At 41.2% G+C, this 25230-nt stretch overlaps 1 protein-coding gene across 3 annotated transcripts in view; it reads left to right on the top strand.

Annotated features, from left to right (window-relative positions):
- Positions 1–22331, top strand: part of LOC306641211 (uncharacterized protein) — a 97209-nt gene extending 74878 nt beyond the window's left edge. For all 3 annotated transcript variants that reach the window (XR_013758061.1, XR_013758062.1, XR_013758063.1), the window contains 3 exons: positions 8350–8958; positions 9517–9700; positions 22237–22331. The gene's annotated coding sequence lies outside the window, so the exon portion shown is untranslated. The remainder of the gene's footprint in view (positions 1–8349; positions 8959–9516; positions 9701–22236) is intronic.
- Positions 22332–25230: the final 2899 nt, after the last annotated feature.

Here is a 25230-nt window from a genome sequence, read left to right as displayed (position 1 = left end):
GAAATTAACCAATTTAAAATTTTTGATTTTAGAGAATCATAAATTACTGTACTCAAATGTGTTTGGAAAGTGAGGAACACCAGGAAATTTGTGCAATTTAAACTTGAAAATAATTTATGTTGAATTTTATCTTAATTTATACATGGATCTTGTGTGAAAAGTAAATAAGTGCAAATTATGAAAAATATAAAGAAAAAACTCAATAATGAAAATATTCTACCCATTTACACTTCCAGTAAATTTTGAAAAGATTATAATTCATTTGTAGAATAACTTTTCTTCACATATATAATCACAGTGCTTAGTAGGAGCACTTTCAGAAAGACTTCCTATCAGTTTAGCCTCTTACATATACCTTGCCTCCCTTAAACATTTGTATAACAGCCTTTTTGGAAATGCTTCTCCCACAAACCTGTAAGCTTCTTGAGGCCAGGCACTGTATGCAGGGTCTGTCACATAGAACATTTTCAAGAATATTATAGAATATTCTGAAGAATATTACTTGAATAAATTAGCCAATGAATAATTATTTTAAACTATGGGGTGCAATACTAAATGTTCTGTAAAGAGTAATGACCAATTAGCATAATGCTATAAAGTTGCATATGTATTAAAGATAAATCAAGTAAATACATATTTATAAATTACAAAACAAAATTTTTACACTGCGTAGGTAGAACAGTGGGCCCCCCAAAAGTGTTCATGTCCTAATTACCCAAACCTGTGAATGTTAGGTCATATCACAGAGGGGAGTTAAAATTGCAGATGGAAATAAGCTTGCTAATCAGTTGATCTTCAAACAGAAAGATGTTCTGATTATCTGGGTGGGTTCAACTGAAGAGCAAAGTCCTTTTTATGTGGAAGAGGGAGGTAGAATAAGAACCAGTGAGCTGACAATATAAGAATGAGTGCCAGATGTTGCTGGCTTTGAAGATGGAAGAAGATGCTAAAGAGCCAAGGAATGGGAGCAGCCTAGGGGCTGGAAAAGGCAAAGAACCAGACTCTCCCCTACAGTCTTCTGGTGTAGACCCATCTTGCCCAAACCTTGAGTTTAGTCTCATGAGACCCATTTTGTGCTTTGATGTGCAGAATTACAATACATTTGCTTTAATCCATTAAATTTGTGGTAATTTTTTAACATTAGCAATAGGAAGCTAATACAAATACCACAGTGAATGAGATAGTTTTAGCTATATATCTCGGATAACCTAAGTTAACTGTAGCTGTAGAAGTTTATTTCTGTCTGTGAAAATAGGGGAAGTAGGAAGTAAAGGGCTGATCATGGCTTTCCAGTGTCAAGGACTCTGCTCTTCCAGTCTTGTTGCTCTGCCTTCCTTAAGGAGCTTGAACAGCAGGTCTAGTTTCAGCCAGCAGGCAGAAAAGAAAGAATGGCAAATCATCTTTTGAATAATGTCCTCAATGTTGCACACACCATTTCCACTTCTATATCTCATCGGTCATATCTAGTAGCACCTAGGTACATGGAGAGAGGGAAAGAGAGACATTATTTCAAGGAGCTATGTGATAAAAGTAGATAGTTCTACCATTCAAGAGTAGGAAACATCTTGGGGACAACTAGCTAGGATCTCTACCTTAATACTGTGGTATTTTGGTCTTCTTTCCTCTCATTGTTTTTAGAACCTAAAGTTAACCCAACTAGATTTTGGATCAATTAGGACCGAGGTCTGCATTCTACCCAGTTATTGAACAATTGCTATGTAACTGTTTTTTACTAGACTTTGCATGTACACATACATTAGAACATGCAAATGTACACGTTCAACGAATGACAGAAGACACATCATATTCAAACTATAAGGGTATAATTCATGCGAGCAGAATTCTTAGGTGATAATAGGGTTAAAAATAATTTTAATGTATATTTATGTGTTACTTGGGGCCCTGGTGGGAAGCAGATGACACACTCAAAGGGGAACTGAAGAAGGTATAATGAAGAGACTATTTACAAAGGTCTGGGCAGGTTTCAAGGAAAGGAATGATAAAGCATCCAACCGTTATCATCCATAGACCTGAAGGCACAAAGGGAATGAGAAGTTTCTGGAACCCTGCAAGGTCTTCACGCATGGGACAGAGGTTTCTGACAAAGGACAAGGGTCTTAGTAGAATGAAGCTATAACCACAATCAGGCAGGGAAAAAAGTGGAATAAATATCCCCGCATAGCACCGGCCCCAGCGGCACTGCCCTCCAGCCCCACTCCTCCAGGCCCTGGCTAGGCCAAGGTACCGTCCAGTCAAGGCACTGGTTAGGGCCCAACCACCCACATGGAGTGAGGGACATCGACATCTGATGGTGGATAATCCCATGCAGCTAGGTGGTGTTAGGATAAGTTGGAGTTGGAAAACGTCACACAAACTCTGGTGGGGTGCCCCTCTATTCCTAGAAAGCCACTATGGGGGACATCTGAACCCTGTCAAGTATGAACACTAAGGGGAGCTGGGTGGCGGCTGTGCTACCTGTGAGGGTGGGAGGCAGTGTCAGTGAGAATGTGTGTGGGAGGCAAGGAGCCAGCAAGCCAGCCATCATCCAGGCACCTGCACACACTGCACCTGCCAGGCCATCTGCATCTGCCACTGCCCCACACCAGGGAGCCTTCCCTATTGCTGCTCCTTGGGTGGATTTCCAGGAATGACAGTCACCATGGTTGCATGTGGCTATGGTGGAGAGGGCCCGCGTCCCTAAGGCGGCCCTCGAGGGTGTTCATCGCTTGCAGGACTGCTCTGCCAGTCAGGGCTGTCAGTAGCGATGCAGGGCAGACGCCAAGCTGTCCCCCCTCCTGCGCTGGGAACCTGGGACCTGGGCTGTGCCCTTTTGCAAGGAGCTTGAATCTCTCCCTTCCAGCTGGTTCAGTGCTGTCACAGGCTGGGCTGTGGGTTAGAGACCTAGAGCTCCAGGAATGGCGAGGGAGGGGCAGGAGAGGGGCGTGGCCGCCTAGGGCCACCCGCGATTTTGGCGGGACTGGAAGCCTAGGCCTCGCCCAGACAGCACCTGCAGGATAGGCCAGTGCAGAATCCCAGAGAAGGAAAGGAATTCAGGCAAGATCACACAGCGACTTTTACAAAGGGAACTGAAGCAGCCTCCATGCACATCCTCATACCAGCTCCCTGCCTGCAAGACTCCCTGGGTGACACCTACTGGCCAGAATCACCATAACTTCACAAAGTGCAGGCAGTCATTTCCAGGGCATGTTGTAACACCCACAGCCCTAGCATGGCCCCCAAGGCTGAGAGGATGGGCCCTGTTCCTCTGGCTGATCGATCTCCAGCTGCCTTCCTCCCCACTGCCCTGCTCCCTCACTAGCAGCCTTGCTCAACCTCTGCACACAAGGGTGTGCACATCACAGACTTTGGACCCACAGAGGCCTTCCACTTGTGTTTTCAGGACTTCCAGCTCAGATTTTCTACTTGAAACTGCCAAAAACATAACACTGCAGAAAGACCGAGAAACTGTGAAATTTCTATTTCAGTGTTCATTAAAAATCATTGTTGGAGCATACCTGCACCTGGTCATTGAGGGCTTGTTAAGGCCTTCTCTGCTATGAATGTAACAAAGTGGAGCAGTCGCAGCAAGGGCCTGTGGCCCTCAATAGCTGCAATACTAACTCTCTTGGTTTGAACAAGAAAGGGTTGACACCCTGTTGAATGGGAAGGGCATGTTTGTTCCCACTTCAGGAGCCCCCCAATAGCTGCCCTCTGCTGGTTCGCCCTCCCTCTGATGACATGTGACCTGTCCCTTATTACCAATTATGACATTTTCATAGGGTCTGTCTCTGCCCACCTCCCTGCAACTCTATGAACCTTCTCAGATCCATTTAATGCATTTCACATTTTTCCTGGGTGCTGCCCACCTGCCTTTGTCTTCCCAATTTTTCAGGATTCTCCCTAGAGTCTTAGTTCCTGCCCTCCTGGGGGAATGTTCCTGCATCACACCTGGTGATACCTGGATGCAGGATCAATCCAGGGCCTGCCACATAGCAGGTGTTCACTGAATGTCTGTTGACTGAATACTGACTGAAGTATAACACAAGGAGCAGGCCCAGAAGCCAGGAGCAAACCCCAAGTTCACACTCACACAGGAAGCCTTACTATATTTTTTAGGGAAATGGACATGGAAGGAAAAGAGCTTCTGTCAGGAATCCCTCTTTGAACAGAGGACAGTGGAGTTTAGAAGGACGGTGTGAAAGAGCACAGCCCAGGAAACACGAACACAGGTTGCAGTATCTCCACCCTGAAGCCTGCTCCCCTGCCTGGCAGGATCCCCACCTGGAAACAGGGTCACCTGCTTCCAAGGCTTCTCGTATATATGAGCACATGACTGCAATGTGTCCTATTTGCAGATGCAGTTCTCCCAGGCCACTTTGCTTGTCTGTGACATATCAGAGTACATAGGTGAGGTCTCAGAGCTGGATTCATGGGGGAGGTTTGCAGAGAAATTTGGTGCCCATTCTGTCACCCTGAAGGCAGAGCCCTCCAGAGAATCATACCCACTCAGAAACAGTATTTGGTTCAGGAGAGGTTATTCCTGCCAACATCCCCCAAAACCAGACGAGGCCTTTCTTGAAGGTCATTCTCCCTGCTTTCTTTACTTGCACTTCCATAAAAATTTACAAGTTTTTCCGTCATTGTCCGTCCAATCAATTCTTGCAGTTCCAAAAAGCTGACTGGATGGAGAAACCTGGAAGTGCAAGAGAATTGATTTATGCAAGCTTCCAGGATGATCTTCCTGGTAACACTCTGTGACCCCTAGATGGCTATTCACAAGACATGAAAAGGAAGATTCGATAAATACAAGCAATACTGCCATGGCATGGCTAAATGATGACCCACCCATGTTGTCCTTGTACACCTTCAGGGGGTGCACCCTGTTAAGATGCCAACCAACATCACCACTTTAAGGAACAAAACTGAGGTTCAAAGAAGGAGGAAATGAGGCCAGAGCCGGCAAGTATGTAGCAGGACTATAAACTCAGCTAGTATTCTGCAGTCCCAAGGACTGTGGGACTGTGTGTGTTTAATGGGGACTCAGGCATCTGGTCCACTCCCCACACTGTGTTTATCTAAGCCTTGCGCCACCACTGAACTTGGTTGAGATGCCCAATGCACCCATACTGTAAGAAGGCAGGAAGAGATGGATGTGATGCCCCTCCATGCCATTTCTTTCCTGTCCTGCCTTCTCAGCCACCCACACCCAGCACCCCTTTATCTTACTTTTCTGGACTATGATAGAGTGATGCTCATGTAACCACAGGGCACCAGAGGCTTCATTCCCTAGGAGATATGGGGACACCCTCTCCTTCTGGGCCTTATGGACACAGTGCCCCATGGTAATGGCTTAGCCCTGTTGCCGACTGTGCAGAGAACCAACTGGGAAGGGCATGAGCCCTCCCTTCGCTTCCACATCTGTCTTGACATTCAGCTCAGGTGCACACTTCCCTGCATGGCAGCTGCTGCAGTTGTCTCAAGAGACCCTGAGCTGATGGGAAATCAGTCCCCATAGGGATGAAGGGGGTGAGAACTGCCAGCCGGGAGGTTCCAGGGAGGCACATTTCATGCTGGCTCATCTGCAGAAGACTCTGGAGTCAAGATCCAGTCATTGGGCCTCAGGGGACCCAGAGGCCGTGGAGGGTGGAGGCTTCTGTTGATGGGGGAGTGCAACAAGTCTCTGAGGAGAATGTATAAATATGTGTGTGTATATGTAAATGCGGTGTGTTACTTTTGAAAGGAAAATTCAAGATTTTTGGTTTTGGTGGGGGTGGAGTTGAGGGTGTGGGTGTTAATTATTGTTTAAGTAACCATTTTATTTTGTAATAAATTTAGGTTTACAGCAAAGTTGCTGCAGAGAATTCCTGTATATCCTGTACCCACTTCAGTTTCCATTTCAGTTTCCTCTAGTGATATTTTATATCGCTGTGGTATTTCTTTGCAAACCACAGAATCAACTTTGGCACATCACTGTTAACCTAACTCCAGGCTTTCTTTTGTCTTTACTGTCCTTTTTCTGATCCAGGGACTAATCTAGGCTCCCACAGTGTGCTCGGTCATTATGGTTCCTTAGCTTCCTCTTGTCTGCTTCTGGTTTCCCATCTTCTGTTTCTCATGACCTTGACAGTGTTAAAGAATATCTATCAGTAGTTTTGTGTAAAGTCCTTCAGTTTGGCTGGAAGGCAAGTGAGGGAGCTCTCTGGATCCATTTTATAGGAGCACTAATTCCATCTGAGGGCTCCACGCTCTGATGTGATCCCCTCCAAGACCCTGCATCAGGGGACAGGATTCCAAGGTAAGAATTATAGGAGAACACCAACACCAGGCGTAGTATTCTTAGAACCCAGAACTGTACCTGGCCTAGGACAGGCTCCCAGTATGCATGTCCTGAACAAAGGAATGAATGAAGAAACTGAGGCAAGAGAGAGACACAAGGAGCAAGTGCTGAGCTGCATCTTGATCCAGGCCAGTGTGATACTGGAGCCAAAGTTCTCAATGACTACTACGGTCCTAACTGCTACACCTGTACCAGCCAGTCTCGTGGATCTGAAAGGTAAATCTATTCTGTACAATAAGACCAAGAATATATTTGCCTGGTTCCTTCTCATTCTCACATGAGTACATGGTGGGACCTTCCAGAGGCTCCATGATCTGTGATATCTCAGTTGATCACAGGCAGAAGCAAATATGATCGTTCACCTTTTTTCTTTTCAGTCATACATTTGAGAGCTTTTGTGAATATGTCAAATTATATTCTTCATGAAATCGTTTTCAATTTAAAAAGCATCTAGTTGCTAGTGTAAAGTAAAGGTGACATGCTCCCCTTGTCTGCTAAGCCATGCAGCTGGCCTCTTGGTCCCTGTCAAAAAGTGGCAGCCAACAATGGAGTGGCAGAGTGTCAGCCCAGATTGTGGCCTGGGTGGTTCAGATGGCAAGTGGCAAGCACAGCCTGCAGCCTGGTGGAGCCTGCCATACAGGTGCAGCCACAGTGCCCAGGATGCCCAGGAGAGTCACAGTGCACCAACCTGTCATCCTTTGGAGGCCGGGTTCAGACACGATATGGACATCTGCTACAGATGCGCAGTCCACTCATTGCTGCAGCCCCATCCCACCACCTCAACCTCCCACTTTCTGACCTTCCATGGGAAAATAAAAGTGGGGGACAACTTGATGAAAATTGGGCTTCAAGAACTGACCAATATGCACTTATACATCGCTGGCACGAATGCAGATTGGTACAAACACTCTGGAAAGCAGTATGGAGAATCCTCAGAAAACTTGGAAAGGAACCACTTTTTCACACAGTTGTCTCACACCTCGGTATATGTTGATGCTTATAAAATCAGCATCCCTCAGTAACACACCACACCCATGTGGAGAGCAACTCAATTGACAATAGCTGAGATATGCAACCAACCTAGGTGCCCTTCAATAGAAGAGTGGATAAAGAAAATGTGTATATATATAGACAATGGAGTATTACTCAGCCATAAAGAAGAATGACTTTATGACATTTGTCAGCATGTGGATGGACATGCTAAGTGAAGTAAGCCATTCCAAAGACCCCATAGGTCGAATGTTTTCTCTGAAAGGTGGACGCTAACCCACAATAAGAGGAGTGGGGAGAGGAGAATAGAAATGTGTAGATTAGACAATGGGAATGAAGAGAAAAGATGGGGGGGGTAAGCAAAGGAAAGAGCATGGAATGAATCTGATATAGTTTTCCCATATACATACATGAAAACAACACAGTGAATCCCACCACTAGCTACATGTAAGACTGGCACTCTAACTAGAATAAGATATATTCCATGCTTCTGTAATTATATCAAAATCAATTCTGCTGTCATATATAACTAAAAACAACCAATAAAAATTTTACAAAGAAAGCTCAGCATACAACATGCGTTATTTATGCAGTGTTCATGGATACAAAGAAAAGTTCACTCAAAAAATGAATTGCTGCCAAATTAATGCATAGAATATATAGATGCTTTTAAAATCAAAATCCCAACAAGGGTTTTCAAGACACATGGAAAACATACTAGAATTGGAGCCAAGACCATTATGGATAGAGTAGCACTGGCATTTACCAACATTTTTTAGAATCTAAATATTTTCCAGAAAATGTTCAGTTATATTGAAATTTAACGAGCATAATATAGTTTACTATTTTTAGTTGTATCGTTCTCCAGATTTTTACAAACCTTGCATTTTGTAAGACTATGATAAATAAGATATAAAAGCATTTGATTACCCTAACATATTTCCACATGCACCTGTTCAGTTTCCTCCAACCATTCTAAATCCCTTACAAGCCTTACTTTTTTTTTTTTTTTTTTTTTTTAGGTATTGACTTATGAAATATCTTGCAAATGGAAGCATGCTGGCGGACTAGGGCTCGACCACTGTGTCTGACAGTTGGGAGAGGACACCACATTGAACGAGTTCGCGATCCTGTTGGGTACTCCTCCTGGATCTTGCTGATGAGGAGGCTCCCAGTCCCAGACCCTGTCCCTCCACCAAGGCAGAGGGCCATTTGGAAATCCGGCAGGCAGTCAGAGCTCCCTGCCTCCTTCTCACAACAAGCAGCGCAAAGTCCACCTGCTCCATGCTTCCTGTGTAGTGCCCCTTGGCTCAGTGGTTCCCAGAACCACTCAGACCAAAGACGAAGTTGTCTGGCCTGAAGATCTGCCCAAAGGGTCCAAGCGCATCAAGTCCATGGAGCTGGTCTCCAGGTCCATGAGCACAGCAAGGTGCACATACTTGCCATTGGTGTCCCTGCTGTAGTACATGTCCATGCGCTCCAAGTGCAGATGACTGTCCCCGTGGTATACGCTGGTAGGATCAATGCCATCCTCCTGGCTGATCACCTCCTAGAAGTTGACACCGATCTGGTTGCCACACTGCCCACCCTGCAGATGCAAGATCTCCCTCCTGGTGGTGGTGGCACAAGAAGTAAGATGAACTAAGATGGGGGGTGTGGGGGGCTAGTAGACCCGCAGAGTGTCTTGAGTAAGGTTTTATGTATTGATAAATATTGCTTTTTCACGTGTTCTCCTTTACTTATTGTTTCTTGATGATGTTATCTTTTCTGTCTTTTCTCTTTTGGAACTGGGAATGGAACCCAAGGCTTGATGAGTTCGAGGCTAGTGCTTTGAGGCTGAGCACATCCAGCCCATTCATGCTTGTGTTGATGAACTGTTATGAATGAATCTATGATAAATATTCACAAAAACTGACCAATAGCGTTAGTACGTTTCCACGCACTGATTAGCATAAATTTGGACCAATAGCATTAGTACGTTTCCACGCACTAATTAGCATAAATTTGGACCAATAGTGTTAGTACGTTTCCACGCACCAGTTAACATAAATTTGGACCAATATCATTGGTCCTTCTTCTAAACCCTAATTAGCATAAGGTTGGACCAATAGCAGGGAGTCAAGGGCTATATAAACCCCTAAGCACGGTGGGGTGTGTGGTGCTGTTCATTCTGTTCTTTCGTGTGGAAGGTACTCTTTTCGAATGGAAGCGGTGGCTGGTGAGCTGCTGGGGTGTCCTTCTCCGCTTGAAGGCGTGGGCCATCGTTAGGACCTGCGACATTTCTGGGCAACAGAGACATGCAGCTTGCGCAGATCCCCGCACTCGCCTGCAGAAGCCGTGAACGGTGCTTCATCGCGGAATTCCGTAACACAGGTATTGTTACGTTAGATAACTTGAAACTTTCTAAATTTCTCAGTTTTAACTCCTGGTAGCTAGCACCCTACCTCTTAATACGTTTTTCCTAACGCATGGGCGTTTCACACATTCTGCTCTTGACTCTCGCCTGATCTTCTGTGGGTGTTCGGAGTTTGCACTCTAATTCTCTTACTGTCCAGGTTTCTCTGTAGTTTCCACTCGGGGACTGTGATTCTGGACGCTGATGTGACGTCATGTCACAGCTCTTAGGGCCAAGAGAACAACGACCAAGCATCCCTTAAGTGTGTCCTTGAGCTTGTTTCCTGCCTGGCTCTGCATTCCCGACTTGTCCCTGGTGCCAGTAGGTCGCCTCAGTGGGTGAAGGTGACTGCACGTGAGGACAGGCTAAGAGTAGAGAGGGTGGGGACGAAATTGAGAAAGATGTTTTTCTGTAAAAATTAGTGGACTTTTATTTTTAGTATCTCCGGCAGATTAGGTAGTAAGTTTTTTTCATGAGGTAGTACCTATTTAAATTACGTTATTTGTTCTATATTTAATAGATGTTATAGAAAAGGTTACAAGAGGGTACTGCGATGTGAAAGTAGGATAATTTAAATAGTTTACAGTCCACCGTTCAGATACACTGTGTGTGTGCGCGTGTGCACTGGAACTGACAGCATATTTGTATTTTGTTAATGCCAAGTAGGGTCAACTACTACTGTGTTGGGTGTAATTTTCATTTAATAAAGTCTGATGTACTACTACATTTTCTTCATAGAATTTTGACCATAGTTTAATATTCCGTTACAAGGATTACTGATAATCAGTTGAGCCACTTAATGTTGGAGTATTTAGCTTATTTTTTTGTGGTAAAAATATTTTTGTGTCTAAATATTTCTGTGCATTGCTGACTGAAACCTTTTGTGGCCCCGAGGAATGCGTTCAAGAGAACAAGCTGGGGGACTGGACGAGGAGCTCAGTGGCAGAGCATGTGCCCAGCACGTGTGGCTCTGGTGGTTTTCAGCACTGCTTTGTGGGCCTTTGCACTCTTCACTTTGACTTCCCTCACTTTTGGTGCCACATTCGTGAAACTCCAAAGCCAGTGTGTTAATCCAGAGATAGAGTGGACCCAGAGTCACGGACCTTCACTGTCCATCTCTTGGCTGGCTGCCAGTCGCCATAGCGAGATGGCTGCAGGGCTCTAGTTACTCTGTCCAGACAGGACAGTGTCCACAGAAAGAAGGGAGACCACTTTTTCCTTCAGCCCTTTCTTAGGAGAGAATATGTTTCCAGAACCTCTTTCCACACCAGAGTATTTGCCTCATTAACCAGAGTTTGGTCAAATGCCCACTCCTAATATAATGATTGAGAGAAAAAATAACCACTGCAGCTTGGAGTGGGATGGCTCCCCCTGGGGCACCTGGCTGTGTGGCAAAGACCTGCACAACCGTGAGGTCCTACTGCAAAGGAGAAAGGGGGGAAGGCATGTGCAGCCCTTCTCTCAAATGGCCTGGGACTGTTGAGGGAATACAGCCTGCAGCTCACAGGCTGTCTACTGAGACAGGCACTCAAGACCAGCACCGTCATTATGAATTTGACAGAGTATGAGACTGGCCTCTGTGGTGCACTTTTTGATTTGCATAGGTTAAACCAGCCTTTCATCTCGGATAGAAACAAGTTTGTCATGATGTACAGTCTTCTTAACATGCTGTTGTTAAATATAATTTGCTAATATTAGGAGTATTTTCTTCTGAGTTCATTAGGGATGTTGGTTGGTAGTTTACTTCATGTGCTTTATCTGGTTTTGATATGAGTGAGATACTGGGTTTATAGAATGAATTTAAAGTGTTCAGTTCTTTTTCATGGAGTAACTTGAGGAGCTTTGGAATTAGTTCTTGAAATTTCTGGGAGATTCAGGTGAGAATCTCTCTGGTCTGTCTTTTCCTCATTGGAAGAGTTTTTACTACTGCTTCTATTTCATTTCTAGTTACTGGGGTGCTTAAGTTTTCTGTGTCCTCCTTACTCAATTTAGTCAAGCCACATGTGTCCAGAAACATTTCCACTTCTTTTAGATTTTCCAATTTGTTGGAGTGTAAGTTTCTGAAATAGTTCCCAATGGTCCTCTGGATTTCTGTGATGTCTGTGGTGATTTTTCTTCCCTAATTTTATTAATTTGCCTCCTTTCCTTCGGTTAGTTTGGTTTAGGGCTTCTCAATCTTGATTAACCTTTTGAAAAACCAACACTTTGTTTCATTGATTCTTTTTTATTGATTGTTTTTATTCTTGAATACATTGATTTCAAATCTAATCAATTATATCTTTTTACTGGTTTTGGAGTATTTTTTAATTGTCTCTGTTTTCAAGGGTCTTGAGATGCATTGTTATGTTGATTTTCAGTTTTTTATTTTTTTGACATTTCTGGTTTTCTTATGTATGTGCTTATAGCTGTAAACTTTCCTTTTACAGTTGGCTTTATAGTGTCCTAGAGGTCCTGGTATGTTGTATCATTATTCTCATTTGATTCCAGGAACTTTTTAATTTCTCCTCTGATTTCTTCTATTACCCATTGATTATTCAAAATTGTATTGTTCAATCTCTGTTTATATTGTTTCTGTAGGTCTTTTGGTATTTAACTTTATTCCATTGTGATCAGAATTTATGTAATGAATTACATCTTGTGTGCGTGTGTATGTGTGCGTGCGTGCACATGTTTGGTAAATGTTGCTTTGTGACCTAAAGTATGGTCTGTTTTGGAGAAGCTTTCATGAGCAGCTGAGAAGTAATTATATTCAAATATTATTGAACGAAATATTCTATAGATGCCTGTTAAATTCTTTTTTAAAATACTTTTTAGGTTTGAAGAGTCTTTACTGAGTTTCTGTGTGTCTGGTGAGAGGAGGGGTGTGTTGTAATCACCTTTATTTGTACTGAGAGCTATCTGAGGTTCTAATCACAGTGTTACCAGTTTTATGCAGTTAGGCTAACCAATGTTTGAGGCATAAATATGGTTTTATTTTATCATTTTGCTGGACTGTCCCCTTTGCCAGTGTGAAGTGACCTTTCTGATCTCTTTTGGTTAATTTAGGCTTGATTTCTGCTTCTTTGGAAATGAAAATGGCTAGTTTGCTGGTTTTCAGACTCTTTTGCATGGTATATCAATTTCCATCCTTTCATTGTCAGCCTGTGCCTGTGTTTGCCTGTAAAGTGTGTCTGTTGCAAATAGCACAGTTAGTTCTTGTTTTTTAAACCATTCTATCAGCCTACATCTTTTAATTAGAGAGTTGAGACCATTTACATTCAATGTTATTACAAGGAGATGTTTATTAGTTTTTGCCATTTTGATTTATTTCTTATGTTAAATTTGGTCCTGTTTCTCATTTTCTTAACTACTCTTCAACTGAGATTTTTTTCATTTGCAAGTGCTAGAGTTTTCTAAAATTTTTACCGTGTGGAATATTTTTGTAATTTTTTTTATAGTGATGGCTTAGTAGTTATGAATTCTTTGACTTGCTGCTTACCTTAGAAGGTTCTTATTTCTTTTCTGATTCTGAGAGATAGCTTTGCTGGATATAGCAGTCTTGTTTGACAGTTATTTTGTTTCAGGGCGTGGGACACATCGTTCTAAGCATTCCTGAATTTTAAATTTCATGCCGAGAAGTCAGAAGTAATGCTGATTGGCTGCCTCTAAATGTGGCATGACATCTTCCTCTTGAAGCTTTTAAAATTCTATTATTTTTTTTTTTGTTAGGTGTTTTAATTACAATGCATTATGGAGAATTTTTTTTTTTATCTTGCCTATTTGGAGTTCTGTATTTGGATGTCCATCTCATTGTCAAGGTTTGGAAGTTTTTCTGTTGTTATCTCCCTTAAGAAGTTATCCATGCCATTAGTTGTATCTCATAACCCATTTTAATTCCAATGATTCTTAAATTTTATCCTTTAATATCCCAGACTTCTTGTTATTTCTATCATGTTTATTTTCTTACCTTACATAGTGTCTGAATGTTCGATGCTGGCACTTTGTCTTCCAGCTCTGAAATTGTGTCTGCAGCATGGTCTACACTAACAGACATTCAGATGAATATTATAGGATTTATTGTGTCTTTCATTTCTAAGATTTATGATTGGTTGTTTTTCATTTTGTACAACTCCTTATTGAATTTCTCACCCATATCCTTTATTAACTTCCTAATTTGCTCATATGATATTTGTGTTTTCTTGGAATTCATTGATCACTTTTCTAGTCATTCTTTTGAATTTTTTGTGATATTTTATTTCAGTATCTTTAGGGTCAGTTGCTGGTGAATCATGAACTTGAGGAGGTATTGTATTACCTTGTTTATTCATATTTCATGTTTTTCTGGGTTGGGTTTTATGTATCTTTTGGGATTGACTTACATGTGGAATTTTTAGGGCGAGGCCTTCTCTTGCTACAGTGTCTTCTGTTTTTCTGTGGAAGTAAAGGTCCATGAGTGGAAACTAAGGGTCCTGTCAGTTGTTCCTATTGGGACCTAATCATTTGTTCCAGGGGTTTGACTTTTCTGTGATTTTTAGGTACAGTGTTGCTGAAGTTTGTGGACCGTTAATTTGGGTGTAGATCAAGGTGAACTGTCTTTTGACTGAGTTTGATTTAGTTTAGTAGCAGAATTAATTCCCTGTTAACTTGTAGTTTCTCTGTAGATTACTAGCACTTCACAGAAGAGGCAGGAAAAAAATTTAAAAAACATCTGAAGCAAACTGCATACAGCATTATAATAAATAACCCAGTACCTACTGTGACATCTACAACACTAATTACCCAAAAACAGAAATGGCAAGGTCAGCAATTGCCAGCAGCAAAAACAATAAATAACTCTGGGAACAAGAAGTGACATTATAATGAGTGGCAGGTGTCAACTATGCCATCCATATAATTAATAACCACAATAGCATGAATGGTAGGGGCAGCAGTGACATGGACCAAATAGTTCTAAAAGATAGTAGAAATACAGTTCATTAAGGAAAAAAAGAAAATGTGATAGGTTAAAAAAAAGTTGAGAATGCTTAAAACTTGATTTGAGAGAACATAGATATAGCAACTGAAGGTTATCAATAAGGAGAAAAAAGAAAAAGTGGAGGAAAGAACAAAGAAACTTACTTGTTAATGGGAGAAGGAAGAAGAGAGCAAGAAATGAGAAACAAGCAAACAAAATAAAACAAAACAAAAATGTCATAACCCTCAAACAAGGCACGGAAAAAAACTTCATTAAAAATGCTAAGGATGAGAAACAAGAAATATGTGTGTGTGTGATACACACACACACACACACACACTGTGAATCAATCAGCACAGCAGGAACACCAAGAAAAAAAGAAGGGAAAAAAGATTTCATAATATAAAATGAAAGAATTGTTATCTATTAAGTTAGTTAAAACTGTCCAGGAAAGATGGTTACTTAACAATAGACTGCCATTTATGATGGACTCATTTAGCCTAGCATTAAATCATACAAACACAATTGTATAATGAGTATTTTTATGTAATTCTTCCCTTCCCCTTTGAAAATGGCACTCAGTATTTGAAGTCACTTGAATTATTTGAAGAACATTTTATTTCCTGTGTGATTATCTATCTTCCAGTCCTTTAAATAAGCCTTCTCAATTTTCTTTATGATTAACAGACAACACTGTGAGCCAGACTTACTTCCTTAAGTCAGGTTAGCATATTCTGTATGACAGCTGGTGGTATCTGATGGGGATTCTTTACCTTCCAGGAAATAATAAACCTCCTGCTGGAGTGCATCAACCAACTGCACGTCTGCAGCAGTGCCACGTTCTTGTCTGGTGTAACACCACTGGGCAAGAAGCCAATGAGTTTTGGAAAACCATCCCAAATTGTCTGTATGAGTTGCTGGCTAAGGACCTTGAAATTCCCAACACAATGGAATTAGTATGTTTAACAGGCTAACAGCAGATTTATAACATGTTCCTGATCAGGACTAAATCTTTACTATTTACTATTAACTAATGATGTTAATCTAAATCTGAGTGAGGAAAGTAGCTGGAGTAACAGATGGGCTTGGGTAAAGGCAGAGGCTGTCCACGCTGTCGTTTGTGAGGTGAGAGGTCTCTTTGTGGATGTGGATTAAATATTTCCATTTTGTTCTAAAGTCAGTGTCACAAGTCCCCCTCTTTTCACAGTCCCATCGAGGTGGGAATCTGCTCTAATCTCCTGTGGTCTTGATGGGATCAGCTTTTCTCAGTTTTTAAGTGTGCTCAACCCAAGTTGTGATGCTTGGGGTGGTTTCTGCCATGTTCCTGTTGGACCATTATAAAAATTATTATGGGCCTGAAGTATTGCAGTAGCTCCTACTTAGCTCTTACTCAGAACTGGAGGGGCCTCAGATTTTACCCTGTTTGCAAGTGAGTAAGCAGCTGTCTGGGTAGTGGGCCTTCATCTGTACTGTAGCACTTACCACATTTGGTCCTGGTTTTGAAGGCAAGAACAGCTCCTTTCTGGTTTTTGCAGCTCTGTCATCTAACTTAACATCTGGCATAGAGAGGATATCCCGTACATGTGCATTGATGAAATGACTGGATTCTGATGGAATAGGAAGGTATACCAGAGCACAGAAAAGAAATAATGCATTTTTATTATGAAGAATGTAGAGCACTCAGAATATTTGAATCTTCTTTGTAATGTCTTTGACCTTTGTTAAACTTTATAAAGTCACAACACTACTTAGCAAATAAAACTCTGTGCCTCTTAGACATAGGGGGTAACATATGGCTAGAATTTCTGTGAGCACAATCAAGGACGCTGAAGCTTTATAGGAGTCTGGATTCATTATTTTACCCACAACATCATTAGGATGAGAATTTTGTTGTGGTGCCAAAATACTAAATAGAATTTTTTTCTGAGTGCAGAAGTTATAGCACTGAATTTCTGAATGAGGGACAGACTGGATTGGGTAATTTTTTTTAAACAGCACAGTGTAACTTGGCCTGGTGTGACACCAGATGAATTCCTCAAAGGACGTGGTTTGTGCAGAGGTATGTCATCTGTGGGTCATGTTCAGAGAGAAGGATGTTGTGGGTAAACTGAAGTAATATGCATCTTACCTTTTCCTGTCACCTAGTCCCACAGTCTCTGTTGGTCCCTTCAGCAGGTCCTGTGCTCCTGTGTCCATGGGCAACGAACTTGAGCAGAAGGATTTATGATGATTTTTCATGTGGTCATAGAAAAGTCCATTCAGCTAAGTCCACACTTCAGCCTTATCCTTCTAAGCTACTTATCCCTACAGCCTGTGCCCCCCAGAACTCAACAGAGTTACTTGGGATTTATTGTAATCATTTTAGAACCTACAGAAGTAGTGTTAATGTACTCTACCAAGTGATGGGGCTAGGGTGTGAACCCAACTCCTCACTGTTACTAGTTTTGTGGTTTGCTTTTATGGAACATGGCTAGAGATGTGATTTTAAAATGGCTCAGTCAAATAGAGAGGGAACAGCTGCAGTTGGAATGGTGTTTCTGTTAGGGTGTGTTCAGTCTGCAGCAACTGAGTACCCTAACCCTAATTGCCTTTAGCCACAGAGGGGGCTTATGGGCTCATGTGACTGGCATTCTGCCTTCTGCAGTGCCAGCTCCCTTTTATGGCCTCTGCTGTCTTTTGTTAGTTCCTGGAGCTGTGTGCTTCCCCTGATGTGGGAGGGGGAAGTGGAAGAAGGCTGCTTCAAATAGCTGTCTTTTGAGAAAGAGCATGCAAGTTCCCAAGCCACCTGATAAACTACTGTTCATATTTCATTAGCCAGAAAGTGCCGGACCTCGAAACCAGTCATTCTGGCAGGGGAGGGAATATTCCCACTACTGGGTTGATCTGGCCAGGGACCTATTCCTGAAACTGCACTCAAACCCCCAGCTGTCCAGGTCCACTACTAGTGGACATGGTAACAGGTTAGTGTCCCATTTCCTGATCTGCAAAGTGAAGGGAGTAAAAGTATATTCTTTTAGGGTAGTAGTGCTGATACCTTGACTTAACGTAAGGCACTTGGAAACATACTAGGCCAGGTAGCCAGTGACACCTGTATTCATAACAAATTATATAAAGTGGCCATAGTGATTCCCCTTGTCATCAGGTGCTTTAAATTTGATAAAGTTGTCAAATGCTTCACATCCCATTATTTTGCTCTTCTAACCATTATGCCCATTTCTTTGGATACTTATGTCATTATTTTTTCCCTGTTGATATTATTTCCTTCTCCAAATTCTTTTATTTTTCTCATTATTTTCTTTCAAAATAAAGTTTTAAATAACAAATTTCAAATAGAACTAGTGGATACAACAATGTAAGTTCTGGATTACCTCGTAGACCTTGGATCATGAGTCTGGTTAGTCCATATGAGGAAGTACAGCTTTCTGTATAGTTGTCTCCAGTCTGAAACTTTTACATTCTGTAATCGTACCCCTTCCCTGAAGACACCATCTCCATTTCACAATTATGCACCCGACATACTCTAAATACAGTCATCTCACCACAGTCATAGGATCTGCCTCTGTGGATTCAACTAGACATGGACTGAAACATTCAGAAGCTTAGCATCTGTGCCAAACCCTGAATGATACAGCAGGTCAACTATCTATATGATATTCTCCTTGCGTTGTGCATTATAAGTAATCTGGCAAAGATTTAAAGTCTGAGGGAAGACATTTGTAGATAATATGCAAAAGTGATGCCATTTTACACAGGGGGCTTCAGCATCTGAGGGTTTTTGTTCCTGTCATTTTGTCCACACTGGATATGGAGGGAGGGAGCTGTGTTTGAGACCTTGAGTGATGTGTACTTCTGTAAGGTCTCTAGATGTTCTCTCTGCCTTCTTCCTTCTCTCCTTCAATCTTAATTTCAGACTGCAGAGAGCCTCACACTCTTCCCCACTAAAGTCCATGGCCTCTGATGCCTGTCTGCTCACCTCTGAGTCTGGCATCTAGAGCACCCCAGCCCACATCTGGCCTTTTCCCAACCTTTCCTCCCTTGCTCACTATTGGGCTGCTCTGCCTGTGTCTTCCTTGCAATCCAGAATTGCACCTTCAGAGTATCTGGTTTTATTCTGTATAAACATTTATTAAAACAATAAATGTTAATAAACCTGAACATTTATTAAAAATGTTTATTCCCTTAACTGTTTACATCTCATTTGATTAAGAAAGGATTTGATGTTACTATTATTTAATCTTGATATAGTTAGAATTCCCTGAAACTTAAGAGATGATAATACTATAATAACCATGTATGTCTCTAAGAACACAATGATTTCAGGCACACAAATATTTTTTACTTTTAAAGTAATTGTTTTATGGAACAAGAGATTAATTTGAAGTGTACTTCCCCCAAGATGAAAATGCAGTATGTAAATACATTTTGCCTTTACATTTGTACATTGCTACTCTTCTGCAGTTTTGGTTAATTGCCCATCCCACTCCTGGTTCTTCCAGGTAATTCAGAATGTTCGTGTATTTAAATACCTCACCCCAAGAAAGCTTCCTTTTCACTTCTGTCCACTTTCTTAAGCATTGTAATTCCTTGCGTGGTTTCTTGGTGGGACATCTTTATGTAATAGAGGCTGTCATGCTGGGGACACATGAACTTGGGAACTCAAGAATCTTGGTATTGCTAGAAGCTCTTTTTCTATTTGGATATCTATAACAGAAGGCCATAATATATGTGTCTTATAATCACAGATGTTTGATTCTCTTCATTCTGAAGCTTGGGAAGTCCAAGTTCAAAACTCCAGCACTACCTGTCTGGTTAGGTGGCACCTTTTCACTGTGTCCTCCCATGGCAAAAGGGGAGAAGATGACTATTAAAGGGCTTTAGCTGCATTGCTGAAGTCCCTGCTCTTAAGACCTAATCCTCTCTCAAAGCCCCCACCTCCCAAGGCTGGGGGAATAGGATTTCAGCATATAAATCTTGCAGTGGGGAACCCAGACTTTGAGACTATAATAGAATCTTAATCCATTCATCTAAGATGAATTGAATGCCTGCCATGGGAGAGGCCCTGACCCAGGTGTTGAAGGACAGTGGTGGCCAGGGTATGGTGCCTGTTCTTGTAGAGCTCATGGTGGCATGAGAGGTACTGGTAGCAAGGATAACAGAGCCAGCCACAGTGCTATGTGGTTGTGTTGCAGTGCCTGTCATGGAGCTGTGGTGACCACACATTCCTTTCTCGCTGGTTGTTGCCATCACACCAGATGGACTTGTGACATGTCATTCAGAGTAGAGGGATGAGGTTGGAGGCCAGCCAGTAGAATGCCCATTTTTCATCATTGGCCAGCTAGTATCCATCCTTCACTTCACTGTTATTTTCCTTATTCTTCTAGCTGTCAGCTTACTCGAAAACAAGCTCCTTAAATGAAGAGTCCTAATAATGTAAATATTACCTTGATCTTGTAAACCAAAAGAGAAGCCTTAAACTTACCTAACTTCTTAGAGAAAAATTCAGGGAAGAAACAAATTCTACCTTCAGCTTCCATAGCTGATATTACTAACTTATACTATTCCCTGCACTAACTCGACCAGTTCCTCCAATTTGACTTCTGTCACTATTAATTGCTTTACTGTTTACAAAATTACCTCTGTATATAGTGTGCATGAATGCTTGCTCCCATACAATAATGTATATCCATAAAAACTTTTAATAAGTACCTAGTACCTTCTATGTTTAATCAACATTAAATCCCATCCCTGTGCATATAAGCAACACATCAATCTCACATAGTACACATAAAACATCATATTAATTATCCCACATAGCTAATTCTTTGAGGATATGGATATTCTTCACTGACACAAATTCTAGTATCGTACAGCACATCCTATTTACTGGCGGCACATATCCCATTTCGGTCATAGTTGTTTCACAGTCCAAATGGATAGTCCCTTCCAGCAGAGGTCTCTTAGTCCACTATCCTCCATGAAACCATCAGCCAGCCCAGTATGTGTCCCTCTTCTTGCTCTGATCCCATGAAACTTGGGGTTAGCAATCTGAAATGTTATCTGGCATTTGGTTCCTACCTCAGGGGCATAACTTGTAACTCACTCTCAAGTTCCCCTTAAATAAGGCATCACAATGGATTAGTGTCATATTTGAAGGTGATCCAACAGAACTAACTCTCATGCCTTTAATGGTTTTTATTTTTTAGGTATGCTTCCACTCACCACTGGCTGTCAGCCTTGACACAATCAATTCAATTGTAGCTGGACTTATTATAATGTCAGTATTCTCATTTAGCATATTAACCATAGGGTGTTAATATGGTTATGCTTGATGGACAGAAAAAAAGTACAGAATTTCACGAGAACCCCTCACATTACCTACACAATGTTTGGCCCCTTATCCCTACCCCTGGATAATGTTGTTCTTATGTGATCTAAAATTTATTAACTTTTATCCCAGGATGTCCGTACTAATATATAAAAATTTAATCTTCTTTTATACTAAAGTCCCGCTAATGAACACAAGCAACTAGAAATCTTCCTATACCCTTACTAATTAACATAATACTTACATAGTACTTTATTTTACCCACCCTATGTAAGATATGTCTTATTTCAAGTCAATACACAGTTATATAAGTTTATAAACAGTTGATGTAGCTTAAACACTGACAATGCTTTTTGATGAGTATTTATACTTCATAAACACAAAGGTTTGGTCCTGATCTCTTTATTAGCTTATAGTAAATTTATATATGCAAGCATCTCTGCCCCAGTGAGAATGCCCTCTATATCAAGATATGATCAATAGGTGCAGGTATCAAGTTCACTAATAATAAGTAGCTCACAAGGCTTTGCTCAACTACACCCCAGTGATTGCTCACACATGCAGCAATGATTAAAATTCCAGAGAGGGAGAAACAGGGTTTTCTGCTGCAGGGTACCTTCGAGTCCAGCACACCTCGTGATTTGTTATTCCGGGAGTGTGCCCTTGGATGTTCACGAGGAACTCTTGTCTTTGCTCTGGTGTGGGATTTGTGGGTGAGAGGACCCGAGCCCACTTAAGCTATAGGCAAAGCTCCCTTCTTGCAGTTTTCCCCAATGCACTTGGAGAGCTCCACAGGCCCCACCCTGCCCACAGCTCTGGAGCTCCACCTGCTGCTGACTCTGACCCCGGCTTTCCTTTCCTGTCCCACCTGCATAAGGAAGATAAGGTGTTAGCCTCTCTTAGCTCACTTTGGCCAGGTCTGATGAACACCCTCTAGAGATCACACAGAAACCCTTGCCACTCTTGGCCCCCAGAATCCTCTGCTCCTGGCGTGCATTATTCTTTTTTTCATCCAGTGGAAAAGGAAGCAGTAGACTGGAGCAGATGGCGTAAACTCATAGTTTTTGCAAAACTTCACAATTCAGAAAATTTAGAAATAGGTATAGTATATAGGTGTATTTCTTTTTCCTCATGTGTTATAAAGATGGCAGCTTAATTATATATGTGTACACTTGTATTTAATATAGTGCAACCCGCATGTTTTAATTTCTGCTGCTCCTATAATGCTGTTGGACCAAGTTCTGCTGTTTCCTTAGGTGGAGTGGGAGCAACATAAGATGGGGCCAGCTGTCCAACTATGCCACATCACAACAGGAAAATACTTAAGTCTCATGGAAGAGAAAAGCCTACTCATGGACAAGAAAAGGCAGATGTAAAAATCAACTATTTACCTTCTGGTCTTCTAAGGAAAGGAGGAAAATAAAATTTTGGACTCCCTGTAAATCTCATTTTCTTTGATGTTAGAAACGCATGTAAAAAGGCTGACAGGTTTTCCATGTGTTTCTAAATTTCCAATTTCTCTTCTATTCTTTCTTCTCCATTACCTCAATTTCCTGAAGTGCTGAAACCCACCCAGAAGTTTCTCTGGGTGTATAGTTCTTTGGTTACTTGGATACCACCCACCCATCAGGCTCCTTCCTGGTTTCCCAGGCATGTGCAATGACAGTTATCACAAACCTTGTCACATTGCATAACATCATGAAGATGGAGCATAGTAGAATTTTTCTCTAATGTACATTACTTCTCTAATTTTCTATGCAGACTTTTCTTCTGAGCTCCTTTGGATCATTTTATAATTGCATGATTATGTCTGTAATGAAAGTGGTGAAAATTGGCACAATGATAGGAATAATACTGAGCTGCTGGCTAGTTTAAGACTTCATGCTCCTGTCATAACTAAGGATTTGCTTTTGTATTTCTGAGATTAGTTTGCACAGGCACCTTCAGAATGCTGTCCAGCTCCTGCACCTGCCTTTTTAACTTACTTCTGTTGCACTAATAGAGAACTAAGAATTCTGTCCTCCTGCATGTTTTGAATTATGCCTGCATTCAAGTTGCCTCTATGATAGTAGAGTTAGAGGATGAGGAAAAGATAAAAAAGTCCTGTGTATGACATATTAGGTCAAGGTTTGGGTTAGTAGGATTCTATTTCCTAAAATGTTTCTTGTAAGATTTTGGATTAGGTTTTATTTTTCTACTTCTCCTCTTTGTAGAGATCTACATGTTAGTTAATCATTTTCTAAGTATTTTGTGAGAATAAATAAATACAATTTTTCCAAGTTCGATTACATTTTATTGATCTTATAATTGCATCTTTTCATGGCATAGGGTTGATAGCATAAATCTAAATATTTATTGAAGTTTGGGGGTTTTCCATGGAACTTGTGTGTGTGTGTATGGTTTTTTTTTTTTTTTTTGGTACATTAATCTGTGTGGTACAGAGGTCTCCCATGGGTGCAGACAAGAGAAAACATTAAGTTTGCTGATTAGGGAAAGTTGTTTTACTAAACTCTTCATAATTTATTTCATATTAATATTAAACTTAGAAGAAAACATGTTAATTATAACGAACAAGACTTGGTCATTTATGATTGCTTATGTTCAACATACATATTAGTCTTTTAATAGTATTTCGTTCTAATTTTGAAAGCAATGCAAATTTGTGTTAGAAAATACAGAAAAATGCATTGTACTAAGAAATCTATAATTATGGAAGTATTGGTGTTTTTTATTTTGAATTCATGCACATTTATAAAATGTAGTTTTATATCCTTTCTTCATTTGACATTTTATAATTGATATTTTTCTGTTTCATTTTTTTGATGACCCCATACTACTTAAAATGTGTAGGTATGTTGTACAATTTATTATCCTTTATTGTACACCTAGCTTGTTTCTACGGTTCATATAGTCATTTGTAGATTTATATGTGTTGGTACATGTATGTTAACTCTCATAAGTAATAGTAAAAGATGGGTAAATCGTGGGGAGACCAGAAGTAACTCTGAAAAGATGGCAGCCCGCTTGCCCTTCACTTGTGCTTTTCTCTTACTTCTCCTGCTCTGGAGCCCTCAGGGTGCCAGAAGATGCCTCTCATTCTGAGTTCACTGGAGGTCTCTAGAAAAGATGACCCGTGTAGGTCTTTATTTTCCAGGGTGAAGTTGGTGGAGTGCAGTGGGCAGCCGCAAAAGGGATATTCATCTGTATTTTCCCTGCAGGCCCATTCAGGGCATCTCCAATATGGTGCTTCAGTGGATTGGAGGTAGACAGGAGTGTGGGGCCAAGTTTCTCGTTATTTTAGTAATAGGAAAGCACAGTTGATATTGCTAGGAAATCCTTACCCCAGGGGCATTGTTCCTCAGCCTAAGAGTGGTGAGATTTTGCTAGTTTATTCAGATAGCACCCCAGTCCAGAAAGAAAATATCTAACCCACAGAGAGTGAATACACAGTTATCTCTGCCCCCACACACCCAGCCAGGGTGGGACCAGTCTATAGTTCCCAGCCTGGACTCCTGGGCAGGCTGGTACATTCATTCATCCCAGGATGAAAGGGCTGTCATGGGAGCCCAGAGGTGTGTTCTTGTCCTCTCAGGGTGTCAGACAACCGAAGTGCCACCCCTCCTCTCCATGGACTCTCAGTTGCCGCATGATGATACTGTCCAGCTGTGGCCTCCTAAAATTCTTCTTTTGCTGTAAAAAGTTGAATACTGAGTTCATCTTTCTTCGTTTTTTTCTAGTCTAACCTGAATCCTCCCTGATGAAAATGGATACCTTTGGAAAAACAGGAGCTAGGTTCTGTAAATACAAACACAAATACAAGAGAGAAGGGTATATTAACACACTTCAAAATATTCTTGCTATAGATAGCCTTTGAGAGAGTAGGCTTTTTTTCAAAAATGATACGTGGTTTTTATCCTACATAAATAAAGTAAAACATGTAGGAAGAAATGCATGGGCAGATTAATTTTATCATTCTTTGTCATAACCCAAAACTAGAAAAGACTCAAATATTTAACAAAATTGTTATAACATTAACTGGAATTAGCTGCCAGAATATATTGATATGGAAAGATATCCATGAAAATACTGTGGAATGAAAGCAAGTTGTAATGCAATATGGGTATTTCAAATCTTATTTTAATAGAAAAGAAATCCTTCCACATGTTGGTGCATGCTTATACAACAGCTGTTGGAGAGATGTACCATCTTTTAACTTCAAGTACTTGAGATGGATCAAAAGGGATAGTACA

The sequence above is a fragment of the Sciurus vulgaris genome (assembly GCF_902686455.1).
Source record: "Sciurus vulgaris genome assembly, chromosome: 12".
In the NCBI taxonomy this organism is placed as follows: Eukaryota; Metazoa; Chordata; class Mammalia; order Rodentia; family Sciuridae; genus Sciurus; species Sciurus vulgaris.
Note: the sequence above shows the minus strand (reverse complement) of the source record. Positions and strands in the feature narration are given on the sequence as shown.